The 23846-nt window shown below is 27.6% G+C and overlaps 1 protein-coding gene and 1 long non-coding RNA gene across 4 annotated transcripts in view; one reads left to right on the forward strand and one right to left on the reverse strand.

Annotated features, from left to right (window-relative positions):
- LOC119687402 (serine/threonine-protein kinase GL21140) overlaps nt 1–23846 on the reverse strand; it is an 83764-nt gene that overhangs the window by 21353 nt on the left and 38565 nt on the right. The window contains exon 3 of one of the 3 annotated variants that reach the window (XM_038101701.1): nt 9208–9255. The exons of 1 other annotated variant lie outside the window; for it this stretch is intronic. The gene's annotated coding sequence lies outside the window, so the exon portion shown is untranslated. Of the gene's footprint in view, nt 1–9203; nt 9256–23846 lie in introns of all 3 variants that reach the window. One more of the 3 variants, XM_038101700.1, reaches the window with a different exon arrangement.
- On the forward strand, nt 14103–14647 carry LOC119687405. The gene is made up of 3 exons (XR_005253161.1): nt 14103–14144; nt 14326–14452; nt 14515–14647. It is a non-coding gene; the product is annotated as an uncharacterized LOC119687405 (long non-coding RNA).

The following is a 23846-nucleotide window of genomic DNA, read 5'->3' on the forward strand; positions in this document are numbered from 1 at the left end:
AATGTAAATTAAAATGATATAAATGAGATTTTTGTCTGCAAATATTTTTGTCCGTATATCTTCTTAATGAGTAGCAAGAAATTCAAAAGGTTTACCTACGTAGACAGAGCATCTGAGATTGTATTGTTTAACATGTTACATAGTGACAGCGGTGAAATGTGAAATGAAGATGACATCGCTTACAATTTCTTCAGTACAATTGGTGCTGAAGTGGGCACAAGGCCTTACAATTAAAAACGGATTCAAGTAAAATATAAAAAATGATATGACATTTAAATTTTAAATTATTATATCATGAAAAAGATGAAAATTTGCATCTCGATTTACAACAGTTTTTCTTTTTCTTTGTACATTTTTTTTTAAATTTACTTCTGAAGGTTAAGTAACATAAAAGATAAGTGCATATATATCACTTGCATGTGATAAAAACAAAAAATGAAGAAATGCATTGCATGAGATACTTTTTACAGACATAAACTGTCATGAATTTTTTCCATTCCAAAATACAATATAATAGGTATAATGGTGGCGTGAAATATAATTAAGATATTTTAATATATGTATATTTATTTTTTGTAGTATATAAATGTCAAACACAAATTCAAATAACTTCCTTACATTAAAATATAAATACCTAAATAATATCTAAAACAAAAGAGTGTTAATAACGTTTAATAAACATAAAAATTGTGATATAAATATTTAACAAGCATTTAATACATAATGGGAAAGTAAATCAGAATGAGCAGAAGTATACAGTTGACTTCTATTAAAGCTTCAATGTACAATATTAACAATTATCTTGTATTTTCGTTTATATTGCACTATTTTAATAATATTAACTTATAATCGTAATCCTGATGATGACTTTCAAGGAGAGTCGAAATATAAAGTATAATAAAAAATATTAAACATCGAATTATTTAACAAAGGACGTACAGCCATATTACATCCTACATAAAAAAATCATTTTAATAAACAGGTCGAAAAATCGAAAAATAAATTTAAAAAATATTACTTTTTAATTATCTTTCTAATTATTAAGTACAGAAACTGTTTATAACAGAATTAACATGTTCCACTATTCTCCTCACAATCACTTAGAATCTGGCACTTAGAATCTTATAGATTAGTTAAATTAGTTCTTGTCGAGTAATATTGCATTTGGGTCTTTAGAGATGATGATGTTCCATATAACGATATATCAAATGCAATAAATCAAATAATACAGTTTGTACTTTACATTACGTTCGCATTTAGGCAATTCTCAAGATTTGGCTTTCAGCAATTACTACCTATTAGCAAACCTTGGAAGTACGTTCTGGTGAATAAGTTTCAGCTCAAATCGCAAAAACAGAGACCTATCTAAAGATCTTAAAAAATCGTTCTTCAAGAAGAGTGTAGACAATATAAAACATCATTGGTATAATTAAATGTATTACAGTTGAAAGAGAATATATTAAAGACTGAAACCGATTACTGCTTAGTGTTTTTACGTGTTAATTCAATAATTCATTTTATCTAAAAATAATATATAATATGTGTAAAAAAGATATAAAAAACTGTAAATCAATCAACACTAAATTTTTTTTAGTCATATGAGTATTGTTTAACAAAATTTTCACGTTTATTTAAAAAAAATTATACAGAGTATTTAATTTTATTTTTTTGGGTTTTTTAGGGACTCGGACTCGGTGCAAGGAAATATTTTTGCGTTCAGTGGAGAAATTTTTCTTTTTTCTACTTCCGCATTCTAAAACAGTGAAATTAACCTAAATTTTTACTATATAAAATATTCCATAGTAATGCATTATTTTGTAAAACTTATTGTGCACGTGCTTTTGATCAGCTCTCCATAGTGCCTATTTATTTCGAAATTTTAGAAAACGTGCTCAATAAAGCAACTCAAAAGTACTTTCGTTTCGTTGAACTGCGGACAGTGAGAAAATATAAATTTTTTTTCAATTTTTTTACATGGAATTGTTTGGTTTAAAAAGCCTAAGGAAAAGCAGTTCTAAGCATTTTCATAAAATTGCATTGGCCTCGTCATCGATTTCTAAAATGATTATATTGGAATTTTAATCTTTTATATATGATTTAAATGACTTCAAATCTTTTCTATAAATAAAATTAAAAATTAAATTTAATATTCACATTAGTATGAGGAAAGTGGCTATTTTACTTAATAGAAAATGTCGTATTTAATAGGTTTATTTCGAAAAATAGTGAACTACAGTATAACAACAAGAATTCTTATTATATTATTTTAATTAATTGAATTTTTGACCGACCATACAGCTCTTTCGAGTATAGCCAAATACCCATCATCAGTGCAATCTCATCATCAGTGGTACTTGCAGTCTCAAAATAATTATTAAGAAGAATAATTATATATAATAATTCTATATAATAATATAATAATAATATAATAATTCCAAGACTACTGATGAAGGGTGTAAATTGAATTTATTATAAATATATAAAAAGAATTTTTGTTGTTTTAGTTCACTACTTTTCGAAATCTCTCTAAAATTGAAAATAATAATTATGAATTTACATATATGTAGAAATTTAGATGATATGTTTTAATAAACATCTGCGTTATATTTTTTCCCAGAAATACCATAAAGGAATCAACAGACCCAACATTACATTCCATTAATCAAATTATGAGACATTATAATCAAATTTTTGTGAACTGAAAAATGAAAAATTGAGGTGTATCAAACGAAATCCGTCCATGTTAACTTCACAAACAAAAAATTGATTATTTGCCGATAACTATGTCAAGTGCTCGAATACTATACTGAAATATGGAATCCAGTTATGGGGATGTGCACCAAAATTGTATATTCAAATCATCCAAAATTTCCAAAAGAAAGTTCTAAAAAATTTAGTTAATACTCCGTGGTTTATTAGGAATATTGACCTCGGTCGGGACTTAAAAATTCAATCTGTAGATGCAGTAATACAAAAGTTAGCGGTAAAGCACCAAGAACGGTTACAACAGCACCCAAACGAGACAGCCTACCATTTGTGTCTAATACATCTGGTATGCTGAGGAGACTTAAATGAATTAAGCCTTCAGAACTACTCATGAATTAGTAGTCTAATAATTATTTAAATTGCTACTAAATTAACACTAGGCCTTTGACAACTTGACAATGTATTGTAAAATATAACAAAACTGCTTAATAGTTCTCTGCATTTAAATTAGTCGTATTTAAATGAAATATGCATTTATATTGTACGTATTGTGTTTCAAAGAATAATAAAAAAAAAAAATCCAGAGAGCCATAAAGCCATTATCCCACAAAAAAAAGTACGTTTTCAAATTCTTGAACATTAGTATTTTGCAACTTATTACCTCAAGTAAATTAGTTTAGATTCACATAGAAGTGTCAAAAATGGATTTTAATCAAGGCAATTCCTTTAGTCTTGTACTTGTAATTGTACTATGGGATAAACTATATATCTCAACAATAAAAGAAACTTAATTCACAATTTCTCGTTTAATTAAGAATAATTGGTATTTATAGTTAGTCACTCATGTTGAAAAATGTATATAGTCGTCCAATTTTTATATTGGAAACATTAGATAGTGAATATAACTAGTAAATTGATGCAACTATACAAAATTTTGCGGTCTGGTAATCTAGAGTTATATACGAATTTTTTTTTTTGCCATTTTATTTGGAATCTATAATTTCACAACAATAAACAAATTTAATTAATATTTATACGTAACAGAAACAACATCCTGTGAATTTAATATAAGAATTGTAATTTATTTAATAACTTTTTTTTGCCTGGTAGATAGTTTTATTACTTACGAATTTTTGATATTGCATATGTTGAATAATAATTTAAATTTAAAAAAAAAAAATGATAACCTTCAATTAGATTATAGTTCGAAGTTGAGGACTGTCCAGCTTAAATAACGCACAGAAGAAACTTATTTCATATGGTATTTCTGTCACCAGAACAGATTAAGAGCTCTTCTCTAGAATTAGTTCTGGACTTTGTTCACGAAGCTTTAAAAGATGTTCAATATTGAAATTGGTACAATAGGGCTCTTCTGACCGCAGTACTAGCTGTTGGGCGATTTCACGTCAATAAATTTAATAATAATTTTAATTACCCTTAAATTAAGGTGTATAATTATTACAAAGAAACGATTTCATCGGTGTAAATCATCATTTAATAAATTAAATTGAATAAAAATAAACCTCAAATTGGATTGTATAGACACTACATATTGGAATTAAACACTTCCATTGGCGCAAATAAGTCATTCACCTGGGTTAAGTTAAAGTTATTTAAAAGTGCTGGAAAAATTTTGTTTTTCTAACTTAAAAATGCGAAGGGAATAAAAATCTTTTAAGTAGACACCGATGGGATCGGCAATACAGTCCAGTTAAGAGAAAAATTAATACTAGGGTCCAGTTACATTTAGCACTTAGCACTTAGAACTTGAAACGTTAACGTTAATTAAAATAAATAAATAAAAAATATTTATTGTTTTGCTTATTAATTGAGTCATATATTGTATTTTCAGTAGCTTTAAACAGAAATACAAAAATAAAAATAAAAATGAAAACGAAAACTTGTAAATTAGTAATGGGGCTTTACTTTCCAATAGCAACATAACAATAGTAGCCAAATGTTATCTTTTACGCCCATTTACTCATTGTGGATTCATATTTCGATTTCTCTAAAGATTTAAGTTTTCATCCCTTTAAAGCTTTAACAAAACTCACTCAACAACAATAACAATGCTTATGTATAGAAACAAATGCATTTTCCTCAATTTCTCAAATAAAAAGATATTGCTAACCATGAGGTCTTTAAATATTTCGCCCCATCTGTGCAAATCGTTCTTTATATGTTCACAAGAATTTATTACTTAAACGATAAAAACGTTAGAAAATGTTAGGTGAAAAAAGTGAAGCGAAATTTCAGCCGGCATTGTCTGTGTTCCACCTTATTTAGCCCAGTACCGAAACAGAGTAAGTTTGTAATAAAGTGAAATAAAACCAAATTATCAGAGGAAAACACACCCCATGGCACAATGTTGAATTTTATAAGCCCAAATGAAATGTGTTTCTTTTCCTCTTTTTTTTTTTGCTCGCTTTTCGAAATTCAGTTACTATGACTTATTAGATTGTTTATTTTGCCAACAAACTAAATTTTCTAGTTAAATTAAATTCAAATAAAGTTAGAGAAATTCGAAAGTAATCGGTCAAAGCGACTTGGAAACAGGTAACATACTGTCTATGACAGTATCGAAGCGAGTGAAACTTAACTTGGTTGCATGATTAAAAGTATAACGATTTAAGCAATCTACATGTGCCACCACGTCGTCGTTCAGTCAGTGTAGAAATCAAATGTGAGAAAAACGCTCAAGAGTGGTGCCATGTGCTGGTATTTGTCTTAATTGGGTTTCGGATATGAAAATACATATTTTATGAGCCATTCTAACTGCTGGGTATGAATGAGTTGTACTATAGTTGTATGTGCTTTACACAAGTTAATATGTCAACCGCTATGGATGAGAACACTTTAAATGAATATTTCAACTTTGACTTTAACTCACAGAAGAAATGTAAAAGCAACACGCCGAGGAGCCTTAAGTGGCTAGTTTTCCTCTAACTTTAATGAGATTATTGCATGATTTATAATTTAAAAGCGTGGAAAATAATATCGTTTTATATATTAATACATAGATTTATTTATATTTATATAATGGCTTCTTGAAAAATTACAAATTTCAACAAAAATAAACAAATCAATAAACAAGGTTAATGCGTTATATTAATGGCATTGTATTTTGAAAATGAAAATAATCAATACCTTCTGCTCAAAAAGTACTCGGATCTTGTAAATAAAACACACAAATTTAAATTTTATTCCAAATTTATTTTATCTCCTTCAAAATATGCTCCTTCTGAAGCGATACACATATGCCAACGCTTAACCCAATCTTCCATACACTTTTCGTAGGCCCGTAAAGGTATGGCTTTTAGTTCCTTCAGCAAATTCTCTTTTAACGATTCAATCGACTCAAAACGCTTACCACGAAGGGGCAATTTGAGTTTCGGGAACAGGAAAAAGTCGCACGAATACAGATCTGGCGAATATGGTGCCTGAGCCATGACAGTGGTTCTGTGTTTGGTCAAAAAATCGCATACAACAAGAATTTTCCATAGTAAAAATCGCTAAATGCACTTGAGATAGTCTCACATTAACAGCTGCTGTAAACAAACTAGATGACAGATGGCGCTCAAATTTCAAAAATTTTTGAAAAATGTCTATTACTATAAGTCTATATTAAGGAGTAGTTAACAAACAACAAAATCCGGATACTTTTTGAGCAGAAGGTATTAATAAAATATTATTTTGCATTCATATATTATTTAGAAACATTAAAAAAAGTGAACTACTATTCAAGTTCACGTTTCAAGTTTCAATTCATAGTTCAAAAATTATGTAGAACAATTATACTAATAGAATTAAAACGGGAGTTTTCAACCACTATTCTATCTGTCTTCATCTCATTAAAGCGACTCTAGAATTCGACAACAAGCAAAACTTTTTAAACAGGCTTGCAAAATGCAACCGATCCAATGCAAGTACATAAGCAATGTTTTCTACAAATAAATTTGAAATAATATGAATTTGTAATAGTTAAGTAATTTTATATAGCTGTGGTTTATGCGTTAGTTCTAAAAAATCAATGCGAGTGCAATTCCTGTTGAATAAGCAACAAAAATTTACAAGACAATAAAGCAAATAAAGTGTTTACAATTGTAAACAGAGCAACATAATTATGTGGATATGCTGATGACCTTGTATTGTTGGGTATAAAATGGGTATAAAAATAATCTATGCCAAATGTCCTAAACATTGACAACCATTTAATTGAAGGTGTCAGTAGCTACAAATACCTAGATGTTGTGTTTAGCGAGAACAATCTATCAATGACTACATTAAAAGATAGTGTACAAGTTGGGAACAAAGCCTTTGATGGATTAAAGCGTCTAATTACAAGTAACAAAATTTCGTAGAAAACAAAACTAAAAATGTACAAAACATACTCAGCTAATTTTTGGTCCCTTGAAAGAAAACGGGATGTATCGCATAAGATACAACTACGAGCTAGAACGGCTAGCTGAATGTGATATAATCAACAAATTGGGTTGGACATGTGATAAGAATGTCGGATATGAGAATGCCGCTTAAAATTTATGAGAACGAAGTAGGAATCAGCAGTAGGAACCAATCCAAAATTTATAAATAGTGAAAAGTACGTATTTTTAAGTATTTAAATTTTATGCAAAAATTAGATTTGTTGATAGCAATTTTTTGTAAAAATTTTCTAAATAGTTTAATAAAACACATTATTAATATTTTTAAACTAGCTGATAATGGATATTTAGCGACATCCGAGACATCCGAGTTAGCTGTGCGATCAAACGAAGAATTCATTTGATTAATAATTAAATTTTTAAATTTAAAAATTTTCTCACTATTAGCTAGACGTCTATATTTCGCACAACATTTGTGCGTGGTGCTTTGCATTTTTGTGCACGGCACAGTGTTTTTCTGAACCCTGGTATATCATATACTTAGATATACTATATCCAAGTATATGCATAAAACGCATAATATTTACAACAAAAAACATTTTGATATAACATTTTCGATATAACCATATATGATTGGATACAAAATATGCTTTAGCTTACAACGGAGGCATAAGTCACTAAAAACTAGAATTTTGTATAGTGTACACCTCAAGTCCATCACGTTTGTGTATGACTGCAATTAAGTTGTAGCAGTTTGCTATGGATTTTAAACATATCGAAATGAAAATGTAATAAAAATCTGAATATAAAGGAAAACCAGAAATCAGGCTAATAAATAGTGCAGACACCAAGAAAATGCAGTCAAAATGCGGTGAAAAAGTGGAGGTCTCAACGCAGATCGAAAATCACAAAAGCATAGCTTGAAATGCGAACATAAAAGAGAGACCCTCCTTGTAATTGCGAAAGTGGTTTAGAGGAGAAAATGTCTCGCCGATGAGGAGGTATTTTAGTTCATATACTACATATTAATGTTAGGGAGAGGGACACACCATTCCGATGACGGTCAGTCTGAGTTTACGAATGACTTTGCAAGACAGAGTGAATACCCCTAATATGATTCGCCAATATATTTTCTACATAACTTGACATAATTACACAAATGTAGAATTGTGTTATAGTGGGCAATAATAAAGTAATTGTTTTGTTTTAGCGCAATCATCTTGAACATTTTTATATGAATTACATATGGAAAATATTACTAATTGCTACACATTTATCAAGTTAATTGCGAAAGTGTAAATGTATTCCTAAGTAATATCAAAACATACCAGTCTTTACGTTTTAGAATAAATAATTTATTTAACGAAGTAGGTTTGGCTGACAAAACTATATTTGTAAAATGCTGTCCAGGAATCACAGGATACCTGGTAATGGAACACCAAAATATTGCTTATATTCGGCATTTGATGAAATCTATTTGGTATCATTAGTTTGAATAAAAAAATATTTGAAAAAAAATATATTATATTCAATTTTGAATATAACAAGTTTCTGTAAAAATGGGCATTTTGTTTATTTATTAAATAAATTTAAATCAAAACAAGAACATCTAAAACTAAGTGCGGACTCATTATATGTATATATATGTTAGAGGGGTTGCAAATAAATTTTTAATGATTTTAGTAAAAATAATACACATATTGAACAAATTTGAAATTTATGTCCGCTTTTGATATTTCAATAAAACACGGCCATGAGCAATATTTCAATGACTTTTTACAGTTGAATAAATGCAATTGGCAAATTTGTCAACTTTACTTAAATCAAGTATCAGATTTGAATATGTAAAGTTTTAATTTTTCCAACTAAATTTTAAATGTTATTCATATTTGAAAAACCTCAATATAGTTTGACATTAAAGTTCATACATTGACAATTATTATTTAATTAATAACTGCCGTAGGTATCTGGAATATTAAATAAACATTACATATGAAAAATTATATAACACTCATGCATATGCATGTTTAGTTTTTATTAAATAACTATTTTTATCCTTAAAGCAAATATTAATCTGATAATATGGTAAATAAAAATAAAACCGGAAATACTTACTTACTAAATACGACGATTTATATGTAAAAAAACAGTTGGAATGGCAAAATACCTGCAATACAAAAACAAAAATTTATTATTAAAAAATTACGTGAAAAGATTGATATAAATAATATATTTATAATATGTAAATATTTATATATTAATTTAGTTTGTTATATTTCAGTATTCGGGTAGCTCAATTTAAGAGACAACAAACGATTTCTTTTTATATGACAATATTATGAACTACATATAAAATTATATATTAATCCTTTGAGCATTAAAACTAAAATTAATTGTAAAGTTAATTAAGAATTAGGAACTGAAGTACTAGGTCCTTCGCTAGGTAAGTAGAGAAATGAAAACGCGATTTGATTTACTAAAAACACCTTTAGTCAAAGACAGAGTGAGTTAAAAAACAGTTCAGTAACATTCAAAACCAAAGGGGGTCTCTAGAGATTGTTTTTACGGAAGGCATATCGGTCTTCTTTCGATATTTATGAGATCCAAATAAGGTGGGATGGCAAGAAGCGATAATTAAAGAGCGTTTAGACCGACGAACATATGGTTGCACAATATAAAGAACTAATAGAGTGATTCAGATGATGGCTTATAGTGGTAATGCTATGCAATATAACTCATCTACAAATGAGTTTAACAGTGCTGCTGATGAATCAAGCCCAAATGTAGAGGCAGTCGTCACTACTACGGGGGAGGATATGACTAAGGATGTACATTTAGATAGTGGTTACTCGCGTCTGCGAGAACATAGACTTAAGATTAATTATAAGGAATAATTTAAAGGATATAATTTAATTTATAAGGAACAACAATTTGTTATTAAATATTTCATAATTATTATCATATAATTTATAACATTTAATGTATGTATTAGTGTTGCTGAAAAAGGCACGCTTTCTTAATAGTGACAAAGCAGCTATATTTAAAATTTAGAGGGTTTTCGAATAGCAAAGAACGAAAGGGCAAACACAAAAATTTATTCAATTTTATTAAAATTTGGCTGACCATAAAACGTAGTTTCGAGTATCGCTCATCATCAGTGGTCTCAGGAAATAAATGAATTTTTAATTAGTTTACAGTCCGTATATAATTTGTTTGGACTGTAAGTGCCAAGCTTAGAACTCGTGACTGTCAAATTAGAAGCGATAACTAATCGTGTTTATCCACGAATCGCCAAGGCTGCACAAACTTTCAGTGCTCTAGTTCCAGGTTTTATAATATATAAACATATAATTTATAAAGTGAATTAAAATGAATTGCATTTATATTTTATATTTATATTTTATATTTTACTTATGTATATCGCGTATATTTATATAGCTGTATAGTTATCATCTTAGGAGCGAGGGCTGTAGAGTTTAATCTTTTATATAAATAGAATAAGCTTTTTTTAAAGTAGAATATAAGAGAGCAGAGTTTGAATGATAATTCATACATAGTTAAGTTTGCTTGTAAATTATAATGAAATAAATAAAAACTAGTCTTCATCCAAACCTAAACGTTAACACTACAATATAAAATTAAATTTAGTTGCTAACACCAAATAAACTTGAATATTTAATATTTGATTTGCTATCATTTCATTCGAAATAACTGAGTTCCGTACACAAAACGTAACTAATCTTTAACCAAGTATGAATTTCTGGATCCGATGCAATCATGTCCATGCCATGAAAAACTTTTCATGAAGTTTTCCCTGCATACTCAGTATACAGTATTATGTTATGTTATATTCGTACAATTGTAAATCTTGTAGTTTGTAAAATATATGTAAAACAATAAAAATAGAAGTTTAATCCAGTGGACAGATAAATGAATTAAATATTTTGAATGACACATACATATATGCAAACTATACAATGACGACAGTAAATAAAATCAATTCCGTTTAGGTAAAAATATTAGTTACGTTTCATTAAAATTTGAAAAACGTGTAAAATTTAAATTTACATTAAATTCTCTCAAATGTAATGACTTTCAAATGTAACTTTAAAATACGAAATACAAAAATTTTATTTACATATGTATAAATATATATATATATATTTAGAAACACATATAGTTACGTGACTTAATAGCATTTGCTGCTAAACTGATATATAAATATAAACTTTTCTAAAGACTATTCCAGAATTCAAACAAGTTTCAAATATACACACATATAGTATATATTTAAAACATGGAAACCAGGCGTCTCGATCTTAACCAGGCAATATCACACTTTGATATATTGTCTCGAATCCATTTCGAGAAAATGTTCTAATATTGTATATGTACTTCAATTTATTGCTATATTTTAAAACGTACCTGATTCAAGTTATTTTCTACATTTCAACTCTCCATCAAATTTTATATACATATGTATGTGTATATAAAAGTGGCTTATATCAAAGGGCAAAAGGAACAAGGTGGAACAAGATCCACCTTGGCAATATAATCGTAAAGATCATTGAAACTATGTATATAATTCCGGTCATTTTTTTATATTTTGATTATAAAACGCTAAAAACGTGGGAAAAACTTTACTTTTCAACAATAGAAGAGTTAGTATAAGTTATTGATCAAAGAATATTTTTATATAGGAATCTTAAATATAATATCAATATTAATATTATATACATATTGATGTGTATAAATGTTAAAAAAATTGTTGCTAATTCTAATTTTAAATAATTTAGTAAACTATAGAAAAAATATTTCCTAGTATAATAAGAATGTAACTTTTCACATAGCCATCTTTATATACATAAAGACGAAAATAATTGTGTTCCTTATTATACAACATACTGATATGTACATATACATATGCAAAATAAAATTAAAGTGTCATTTGTATTTTCTTTATTATTTAGGTACGAATAATCAATTGCATTATTATTAAAATAAAAAGAATTAAATCGCTTATGGCACAACTAATTCAGCCTTAAGGGAACATACTACACATATTATCAAATGATCGTCGATCACTAATTTGATATTGCTTTTAGTATATGTTAAAAAATGTGTGTTTTAAAATGAACATAGAAATGTATTATATTAATGTTAGACCTTTTCACTAGTGCCAAGTTGTTAAATTTGTACAAACTAGTTTGTATTACATACCAATATTTAGCACTTTAGCTAGTTAAAATACGTAACCCAACTAACATGTGTTTGTTTAATTCAAACTTTTGAATCAGTTTTTACCAATATTTACTTTGAGGTGGTGGACCTTCCGCTCTAATCGTAAACCTAGCATGTTTCATAGAAATTGTAAAGAAACCGATTACGATATTAGTTTCATAATTTGTTGTATAAATATAACCAAATCTTTCTTTAAAGTTCAAGTTATGGAATCATTTTAAACAGTTGTTTTTTTCTGTTCTTTTCTTTGAATTTTTAAAAAATAGTAGAGAAATCTAACAATTAAAACAACTATAATTAAATTATTCAATTATTCTATAACTGGTTTATGATTTCATTCTAATATAACATACTAAGTGAAATTGTTAATTGACTTTCACAACAAATTAACATTACTCCAAGTTAGTTACAATTCTAGGACGGCTTTGGGTCTGTTGGCTAATTAACACTGACTCTGAGCTTCAAATTTGGTAAGCAAATTTGTGGTTACAATTCAATACTGTTCAAAAAAATGTCTAATTTCAAATTTACTTCAAATATTCAATATGATTGATAATAAAGAACACAAATAAACTGTCTTTCGCTTTTTTTAGTATAAAAACACGTCGATATACTATTTTTAAACATACATTAGACAATTTTAAATATTTAAAAATTCTATATAATCTTTATATAACAAATCTACGTAAAACACCACCCTAAAAAAATTTTTTCCCCTGGTATTTAAAATGTTGATATTTTAGTGTAATATTTGTTATGCGTAATAAAAGCAACACTTAAATAAAAGGAGTATTTAATATATTTAATAAGCTACGAAAAAGAAGTAAAATTATACGATCGCCTGCTTATTTGATCAAAAACTCAAAGAACAAAAAACGCATAAAATGTTACGTGATCAACGATGTTTTGATCGTCTACGTAACGTAAACGGAATCAGCTGATTGTTGATGGCACACCAATTTTGCTCTACATTAGATAAATATTGACAAAATTTGTTTATATACCTCTGTTTTTATAAACGCAAATCAAATTTAAAAAATATATGTTCGAACATAATGTATTAAAAAGCGTTTAAAACTTTGTTCAAATTACTGAATATTAATATTAAAATACTCAATAAATATTATATATAAAAATATTATATTATTATATTATCTTATGTCAATAAGATAATTATGTACAATTAAAATGTTATTTAGAAAGAAATTTCAATTTGATGAGGCAACACATGCTAAATGAATAATAATATTTCTTAGTGTAAGAATCGGGTACTTTTATTGGTAATCGCAATTAGTCGATTGTGTCAATTTGATATGATATGAGTAGCGTCTGAAATTCTAACGGGACGACGAAACAGATTCATTGGGCTAAAAAATCTCAAAGAATTTAATTCGTGTAAGCAGCAAGTTTGTTAACATTTACTATGAGCAAGAAAAAATTGTCCAAGTGTGTCGTTAGACTTGAAAATATGGATGTCGATTTCGTAAAGTCGGAAGAAGAATTTTCGCCAGAAAAATGCGATACTACATCAGAAATGGATTTCGACGACATCGACTTACATGAGCAATTCAGAGATAAACTCAAATTAGAATACGTAGAACCAATAAAATGCGAGAAACCGTCGAGCTCTGAATTCCTAATAAAACGTAAAAGAAGTGAAAAGAATGATTATACATATGCCGTAGAACAAATAAAAAAACTAAAAGACTCTGAAGAAAAATAATAAATAATACTCTTTTAGTTTTTTTGCCATTCTATACTTTAATCTTATTATTATTAAGAATTTGAAATACCCATAGGATTCAATATATATTGGTAAGATAATTTAAAATCAAAATATTACTATTATAGTAAAATATACACCATGCTATCGATATTCGCTTAACTTAACCTGTATTTAATTACGATAAACTAAGCATATAAACACTAAGCATTATAATATTTTGAATTATAAATTGATATATATATATACATATCTATGAATGCATATTTACAGATTTGACATGATGAAATTTACAAGCAACTACTTAAAATGTTTAAGAACATTAATTTAACCTCTAACAACATTGTTTTAAAGAGAAGACACACAAGACTCCAACAGATTTATAAATAAGATATATCTGGTAATTTTATTCGTTATAAATTTAGTTTTCATTACATAAAGTTTTATTTTACATTGTTTCAGCATTAACCGAAAAAAAAATTGAGAGTAAAATCACACCTAGCAGCTCTTATGAAGGCCTATGATTTATATTAAATGCAATGTTCTTGAGAGTTTTTTTAATTTTTGAAATTGGAATAAAGAAAGAATTTGTTAATGTGGTTTAAAATTTTTCAATAAAAGAAAAAAAAAATATTCACAGAAAGTAAATTATTGAAGGCACGTTGAGATGTGAAGCAACGTTAGTTTAATGACAACTTTTTTTCAACGTATAATTTGAAATATCTATAATATTTATTAAAAGAGTGCTAAAGTCCAATATAATATAGCATGTACATTCCCCTATCCAGTTATCCTAAATTCATATTGCATTCTATATACTAGGCCTAACAGCTATTTTCCACATTTCTGCGTGACGTGTACTGTATGGGCAGTTCAAATATATAACAAATTACTCGGAATACCAAAAATAAGTTCAAAATAATTTCAACACAAATCAAGAATCAAGTTTTTATTTTAATGGAGTTTAAAATTATATTTAACACAGTATTGTCGGGAATTCAATAATGAAAAGTTTTTAGTTTAGAACCATTTATTTGATATTTGTTTGATATTTACATGAGTACATGAGTAGTCAAAGAGACCATTTCAAACAGCAACGCTTCGATATGTGTGATTTTTGAAGAACCAAATCTGTTAGAGAATGATTATGGTTTTTCTATAAGAACTTATATCTGAATCATCACTTTTCATTTCAGCTACGTTTTAAATAAAATATTATTTAAATAAAAACATATAAGCGCAAATATTTCAACTCAAACAAGATTATAGATTGGGTCAAATTATACGAGTCCATACTCCTAAAAAAAACAGTAATGATAAATTTTTTCATTACTTTTTTATTTATAGTAAAATTGAACCCTGCACTTATAACACATATGTTAGAACCATTTAAGAAAAAACCTGCTATTGACTATCTGTTTATTCGAGTGAGTGCTTAGTTGGAACATTTATCTCCATATAGTTTAATGGTTTTGAATTGCTTGTAGAAATTTGGATATTCCAATTATTATTATTAAACTACATATGTATGGATGTGAATTCGCTCAATAGCTGGTACTGCGGCCAGAAGAGTCCTATTGTACTAATTTCACTATTGATTACACAAAGCCCTTCGAAGCCCAGAACTAAATGTAAAGAAGAGCTCTCAATCTGTACTGGTGACAGAAATTATATATGAAATAAATTTCTTCTTTACGTTGTTAAAGCTGGATAGTCACAAAAAATGTGCATAACAGTTTCCTCATATTCGAGGCATAATCTTCATTTTGAAGTAGCAAATTCGATATCCCAATTGATTTGATTATTTTTTACTTAAAAGGAAAAATCTTACTGCTTTTGATTCAAAACTTAAAATCATTTTTTATTGTAGTTATTTACACATCTTGATACTTGATTTCTTTGCATTGAAGTAATATAATTTAATTAATTTCAAGAATTGAACAGCTGTATACAATAAAAATCAATGGAACCTGGACTAACTTCCTTTCAGTGGAATCGATTCACAATTAATGTAAACCAATTTCGGAAATTAAGGATGACTTCTGCGTGTAAATTTTACAATACACCAGATCGAGTTTACGTTCATAGATTTCAAATCTTTTCATTGTATTATTTTTGGCAAAGTGTTAAATAAATACGCTTGTTATAAAGTATACACTAATTTTTATTTATTTTTTCATCTGAAGTTGGGTGGATTTTTTTATTTGTTGGCCAATGACCTTTTGACTATAATCTGCACTAACTTATCTTAATCTTTTCTGTCGTTTCTATGCTGGTATTTAAATTCGTATTTTTAGTGCATTGTTTTAGCCAAGCCTTTGAGTTTATTTCAGTCAATGAGACTGAGCAAGAGCAAGTGCATTAACCCTGTAACAATTGTAAATATTTTGAATGGATTTTCATCAGCTTTTGCTTCACTGACAGCACCCAAATAAAATAAAAATAGGTACGCCTCATGCTATATAGAGAAAAATAAATAAAAACTCTATATCAAATAATCGATTTTCAAAATTGGCAACTAAGTAACCCAGTAAACAATGCTATATGTATCTACTGAAGTAAACAACGTAACAAATAGATAACTCAGTCGGTTGCGACAAATAAAGTCATTGTTCCATTGAACGCACGCCCCGTTAATGAAAAGTCTATTAGAAATTTTAGAAAATTAAAAAAAATACACAACAGCAAAACAGAGTAAATTTCTTTATTTTCAAATATACATATGTAGTTTATTGTGGCCACACAAAACTCCGCACAGATATACAAACAGATATAAGGGCAAGGAAAATACAAAAGAAAAAAAACAAGTTGAAACTAAAGTTGAGTTAATAATAATAAAAACCGTTCAAGTGTATTTGAAATTGAAATAGAAATAAAAATAGAAACAAAAATATTAACAATGGTTTGAGGTATTATATATGAACTTATTATATATATATATGTATAAGTACAAGACTTTTAACAGCCACAAAACGCAGTTTTTATGGGACATGGAGTTTACCCAAAACAAACGACAGTCACAATAAAGCAAATCGAGAACGCGTTTTCAAAATTGCCGCCTATAACTGCGAATCATACAATAGCTAAGACAAAATACGACGCCCGGTACACATTGAAGGCGGGCGAGCGATTTTAATGCAAATTAAGACTTTGTATGTGAGGTAAAAAGGCATACTCGTTCATGCCTTTAAGGTAAAACATTAGAAAGGCATTGTATACCCGCTTTATGCTGGAAGTTTAATTTAAATGAATGCGTATTGTTCATAGGTACTTAATGTCGCACTGACATGTCGCACAGATATACATAAGACCTTAAGATTTTCCAAAATGCTGTTGTTAATGTATACTTGCCATGCCATATATATAAATAATGATTTAGGAGTATCTTTAAAAGCTTTTAAACTTTAAATCTTTGATAGCAAGATTTGGTTTCATTGTTGCCTTCGTATTCCCACAAGGAAGATGTATATTTTGGTGCTAGACTAATCACACTCTGCTCTCAAGCAGTACTACCAACCCTATTATCATCAAAACAAAGCAAACTTACTGGTGACGGTATTTGCTTTTATTTTGGTAGCTTAGTATGAAAAAAAATATTTTTTAACATAAAATGCTTTAGGCTATTCGATTTTGTTTTATATGTAAAGAAAAAAATTGTTGTTAATTTTTATTTGATCCGAATTCTGATTGCAAAGATTTGTCTTGCCAATAGGCATAATAATTCATACCAATAACACTGGTATTGCGATAATTTTAATACACAGAAAATTTTAGCGCATAAGATAGTAACGCAGGCTTCGATAAAATGTTAAAACGGATCATTTAATAGAAGACATTACTGATTTTGTAAGGAAAAACTATTTTTTAATAATAATAAAGTATTAATAAATTATTAAAATGCAAACTGATCAATCAACGTGATACGAACATATTAACGTTTAAGGACTCATCACGATGGAACTCTTACTTTCACATCCGCATCTTAATGCAATTAACAAAATGTTATAATTTAATATCTATTTTATTAAATATATATATATAATGTTTATGCCAAACATATTGGTTAACATGAGTAAAGTTAATAGTAAAATTAGATACTGTAGTCAATTTGGTAGTATATAAAAATCAATAAAAACAGTTAACTATTAGATTGGAGAAAAAGTTCTCGGTGTTTTTTTTACTTTGACATAACTTAAAACCGTTAAATTGCATCTTACATTAGTTAAAAATTTAAATGCAATAAATACTACTCGCATATTTGACCTGACTGTTGAAAAACCTATATTAATGAGAAGAAGGATATTGTTGTGTGTTTGGTAGAACCTTCAGTTATAGCAATTCATTATTATAAATCGCTATAGATTTATTATTCTTGGTTTTAATATAAAAATAGGATAGTAAGAGTTTTTATATAACATCTTTACAAAACTATTTTACGTCAGCTTATCAAAGACAAAACTCTGTAATCTTACAATATACATATATCATATTTAGGAGTTGGAATTTGCGAGTAGAAGCATAGCGCCGTGTGTGTCTAGACACGAGAAACATAGTTAACAAATAAATGAATTGGATAATATTTTATTCTAAGAAATTATAATAAGATGAAGTAGAACGATAACAGCATATGTATATAATGCTTAAGCCAATAAATTGCATAGACTACTCGAAAAATTGTGAATATTTGGATTAAAAAATTATTTTATATGTAACTAAAAAATTCAATTTAACTAAAACGCCAAAAACCATTTATAATGAAACCCAATATAACACGTTGTGTGAGGTATTAGTTATTTTCGAAAAATTATTAAACAGAGAATAAAGAATATTTCAATTATATACCTAGTTCAAACTAAAGGGTAATGTTATAAGTTAGATATTGTTTTTAAAATTATAGGCAAGTAACCAGTGTACCAAAGGATGTGTTTAATCTTGAAACATATTACACGATAAAGAATAAGAACAACTTATACTGAAAAATAGTCATTCCAGCGCATAAAAAAACATTATTTAGAAGAGAATATGCTTACACAGAAGCAATGGTGTTGAATATTGTCTTAACAATTAGTCTTAACAACTTATTAGAAACAATAAAAGTAGAAGTAGTCTAATAATTACAAAAACAAAAAAAGTAGTATATTAAAATATTGGGTTTTTATGACAATGTTTTCTAATTAGAACTTTTTTTGTATGGTTCAAAAAAACCTTAAAAAATAAACTTATAAAAAATTAATTTTTTTTGTTGAAATTTCTTCACTATATTGAATACTTGTTTATTCAAAATAGATGCTTTGTGATTAGATATAAAAGTTTATAAAAATTGTTTTTGTTTTTTTTTTATGGTCGTGTGCGAGTTAGGCTAAGTTGCGTTCTAAATGAGGGAAATTCTAAGTTGTGCCGATAATGTAGTGATGTGTCGGTACGTGTTGTTAAATGGCTAAATGTGTGCAGTGCAAAAAATCCCAAAAAATTTCCCATTTGGTTTAGCATCAACTTAGCCTAACTCGCACACGTCCTATATAGTAATACATAAATATATTTTAGAAATATTTTATACAATAGAATTTTTACATATCATTTAATAGGCTAAATATATGTGTCTCAGTGTTTCATATTGGATAAAGGATTTCTTTCCAAATTAATTATATTTTTATATTCAATTCCGTAATTTTTTTTTTGTTATTTTCCATAGTAAGTATACTGTCTAATAATTTATTGAAGACATTAAGTATATCTTAAAATTCAGTTAAGTTAAGGAAAAGTTTATAGACTATCTGATCAATAACAGGGAGTCATATTAGTTGTGAAGTAGATATAAATAAAAGTCATAAAATTTAAAAATATTAATAATAAAATTAATTTCATCAAGATCAAATTAAGTCCACCAGTCGTGTTCTTTTAAGTTATTCTGTCATTTTAATATTATAATTATTATCAAAACAATATTAATTTAGACTATGAATATATAAATATGAAATTTCGTGACAAAGATTTTAAATATAATTCTAATATAATTTAAAACATGATAACTTAAACATCCTCAGTGAAAGCAAAAATAATGCCTTAAAGCGCAAAAACAAAATAAAATCTTAATTATTCACAAGTCAACATAATATATTTTCTCATTAATAATTACCTTAAGGGTTGATGTTACCCTTAAATGAGATTCTTAGGGTATGATTATGGTAGAAGACGTTTTCACCAGGTTTACGCATTGCTTATGCAGGCGATTATAAAACGTCTGAAAGCAGGCGAGTACAGACAGAGATAGATTTGTAAGGCCGGGTGATGCCACACCTGCAGCAACGTAAAAGCACTTGACATGTGTCACGAATTTTTTATACAACGTCGGAAGAGTGAACTCGAAAGAAACGATTTTTACAAGAGGTGAAAGAGGAAAATTCAAATAAATATTCGAATGTTGAGGTTATAGCAAAAACTTAAAACAAAAGGTCAAAAACTTAGAATGAAATACAGAACGAAAGCAGCAAATAAAGCAAAAGTTAAACGAAATTTTGATATCATGCCAAGAGAAAAAAAATGAGGTCAGAATGTACTAAATGCATAAATAATCATTTTGTGGAACAAAAAATATAATAAATGAATGAACTATAATAAAATGATTTAGAGTACGAGGGAAGACAGATAAGATTTTGTTATTTTTAAAAAAGTTTTAACAGTTATGAGTTTAAAAGCTATTCGCAATAATAAATTAAATTAAGTTTTTCGTTTTGAGAAACAGCAAAAAATTTAACACCTAAATAAAGTTATCATATACTTATACATATGTGTTTCTCTGCACCTTTAAGTCATCACATAAAACCACATTAAATTAAAGGTAAAAAACCATATGTTAAAAATTAAAATAAAGCAATAATTTTAAAAAGTGTATATACTCCTTGATTTCGTAAAAATCAAATTAAGTTAATTTTGAAAGTGTTCATACTGCCCCAAATTAAGCAAATCATATGTTTTTTGTTTACAAAATGAATGATTAAGGTCGCATGCTTAATACATCATTTGTATCTGTGAAATTTTAAAAGTTGATTATTATAACTATAAATAATGGCATTCAGTAGTTTAATTAGCTTGAGCGGATTTTAGATGTGTGAATTATTATTTTTCAATCTATTTTAAATTAATAACAGTTATAGTATTTTCCTTTAATTCAAATTCAAAAATTTGCACTACTTTCAAAATATTTTCCTGGTTTTATTAAAGTCAGCTGATGAGGCAAGACATGCTAAATCAACAACCATTTTTCTTAGTGTAAGAATCGGGTACTTTTATTGGTAATCACAATTAATCGATTGTGTCAATTTGATATGATATGAGTAGCGTCTGAAATTCTAACGGGAAAACAGAAGAATTCATTAAACTTAAAATTAAAATCTTGTAAGCAGCAGGTCCAAGTGTGTCGTTAGACTTGAAAATATGGATGTCGATTTCGTAAAGTCGGAAGCAGAATTTTCGCCAGAAAAATGCGATACTACATCTGAAATGGATTTTGACGAAATCGACTTACATGAGCAATTCAGAGATAAACTCAAATTAGAATACGTAGAACCAATAAAATGCGAGAAACCGTCGAGCTCTGAATTCCTAATAAAACGTAAAATAAATGAAAAGAATGATTATACATATGCCATACAACAAATAAAAAAACTTAAAGCTACAGGAGATTACTGAAAAAAAATAAATAATATTTGTAGTATTTTCTGCAATTCTCTACATTAATCTTATTATTATTAAGAATTTGAAATACCCATAGGATTCAATATGTATTGGTAAGATAATTTAAAATTAATAATATTACTATTATAGTAAAATATACACCGTGCTATCGGTATTCGCTTAACTTAACCTGTATTTAATTACGATACACTAAGCATATAAACACTAAGCATTATAATATTTTGAATTATAAATTGATATATATATATACATATCTATGAATGCATATTTACAGATTTGACATGATGAAATTTACAAGCAACTACTTAAAATGTTTAAGAACATTAATTTAACCTCTAACAACATTGTTTTAAAGAGAAGACACACAAGACTCCAACAGATTTATAAATAAGATATATCTGGTAATTTTATTCGATATAAATTTAGTTTTCATTACATAAAGTTTTATTTTACATTGTTTCAGCATTAACCGAAAAAAAAATTGAGAGTGAAATCACACCTAGCAGCTCTTATGAAGGCCTATGATTTATATTAAATGCAATGTTCTTGAGAGTTTTTTTAATTTTTGAAATTGGAATAAAGAAAGAATTTGTTAATGTGGTTTAAAATTTTTCAATAAAAGAAAAAAAAAAATATTCACAGAAAGTAAATTATTGAAGGCACGTTGAGATGTGAAGCAACGTTAGTTTAATGACAACTTTTTTTCAACGTATAATTTGAAATATCTATAATATTTATTGAAAGAGTGTGGAAATCCAATATAATATAACATGTACATTCCCCTATCTAGTTATCCTAAATTCATATTGCATTCTATATACTAGGCCTAACAGCCATTTTCCACATTTCTGCGTGACGTGTACTGTATGGGCAGTTCAAATATGTAACAAATTACTCGGAATACAAAAAATAAGTTCAAAATAATTTCAACACAAATCAAGAATTAAGTTTTTATTTTAATGGACTTTAAAATAATATTTAACACAGTATTGTCGGGAATTCAATAATGAAAAGTTTTTAGTTTAGAACCATTTATTTGATATTTGTTTGATATTTATATGAGTACATGAGTAGTCAAAGAGACCATTTCAAACAGCAACGCTTCGATATGTGTGGTTTTTGAAGAACCAAATCTGTTAGAGAATGATTATGGTTTTTCTATAAGAACTTATATCTGAATCATCACTTTTCATTTCAGCTACGTTTTAAATAAAATATTATTTAAATAAAAACATATAAGCGCAAATATTTCAACTCAAACAAGATTATAGATTGGGTCAAATTATACGAGTCTATACTCCTAAAAAAAAAAAACAGTAATGAAAAATTTGGTTATACAGCTAAAAGCAATAAGGCTATAGTAAGTAGAAAAAATAGCAAATATTATTTTTATGGGACTAGAACAGACAAAAGTCAAATGATATTAATGTGGTTGGAAGGAGTTTTCTATAAAAAACTATATTTCTTGTTTTCTTGATTTTGGTATCTGATTTTGTGGTATCAAGTATTATCTCAGATATTTATGCCACTGCACTATAGTTTTCTAATATAAGCTCTGGAATTTAAGGTACGTCGTCATAAAATCTAAGATGTCCCGTGAGTTTATAGTTACCAGTGAAAAACACTGTTAATATTATTGTTCTTTAATAAGCCAATGCAGAAGTTAACTATTTTGTTGATATAGTTGTGTCTAGCAGTAATTTAAATTTTCTTAAACTTTTACAGTTCATAAAAGTTTTTGCTACATTTATGGTAATTGTTCTCTTAGAGTTTCCTCCCATACTTCTTTACCTATATCATAACAACGTTCCGGGCCTATTAATGCCCTGGACACTTCTTTTTTGGGGAGTTTAAAAACTTGCTTATATCGGTGGACTTCACAGTTTCCACTGAAACTTAATTTGATTTGAAACGAAGTTAGCATTAAGTAGTAAAGAACAGACTATCAGTAACAAATATATATTGCCCCCTCCTTTCGATATTTACAAATAACAACACAGTTCAGCAAATTGTAATAATGAATTTGTGACGACATTGCATTGCAGAATACGTACATGTATAATATGTGTACAGTGATATAGTCTCTAAATAATTTAATA

The sequence above is a fragment of the Teleopsis dalmanni genome, chromosome X (assembly GCF_002237135.1).
Source record: "Teleopsis dalmanni isolate 2A chromosome X, ASM223713v2, whole genome shotgun sequence".
In the NCBI taxonomy this organism is placed as follows: domain Eukaryota; kingdom Metazoa; phylum Arthropoda; class Insecta; order Diptera; family Diopsidae; genus Teleopsis; species Teleopsis dalmanni.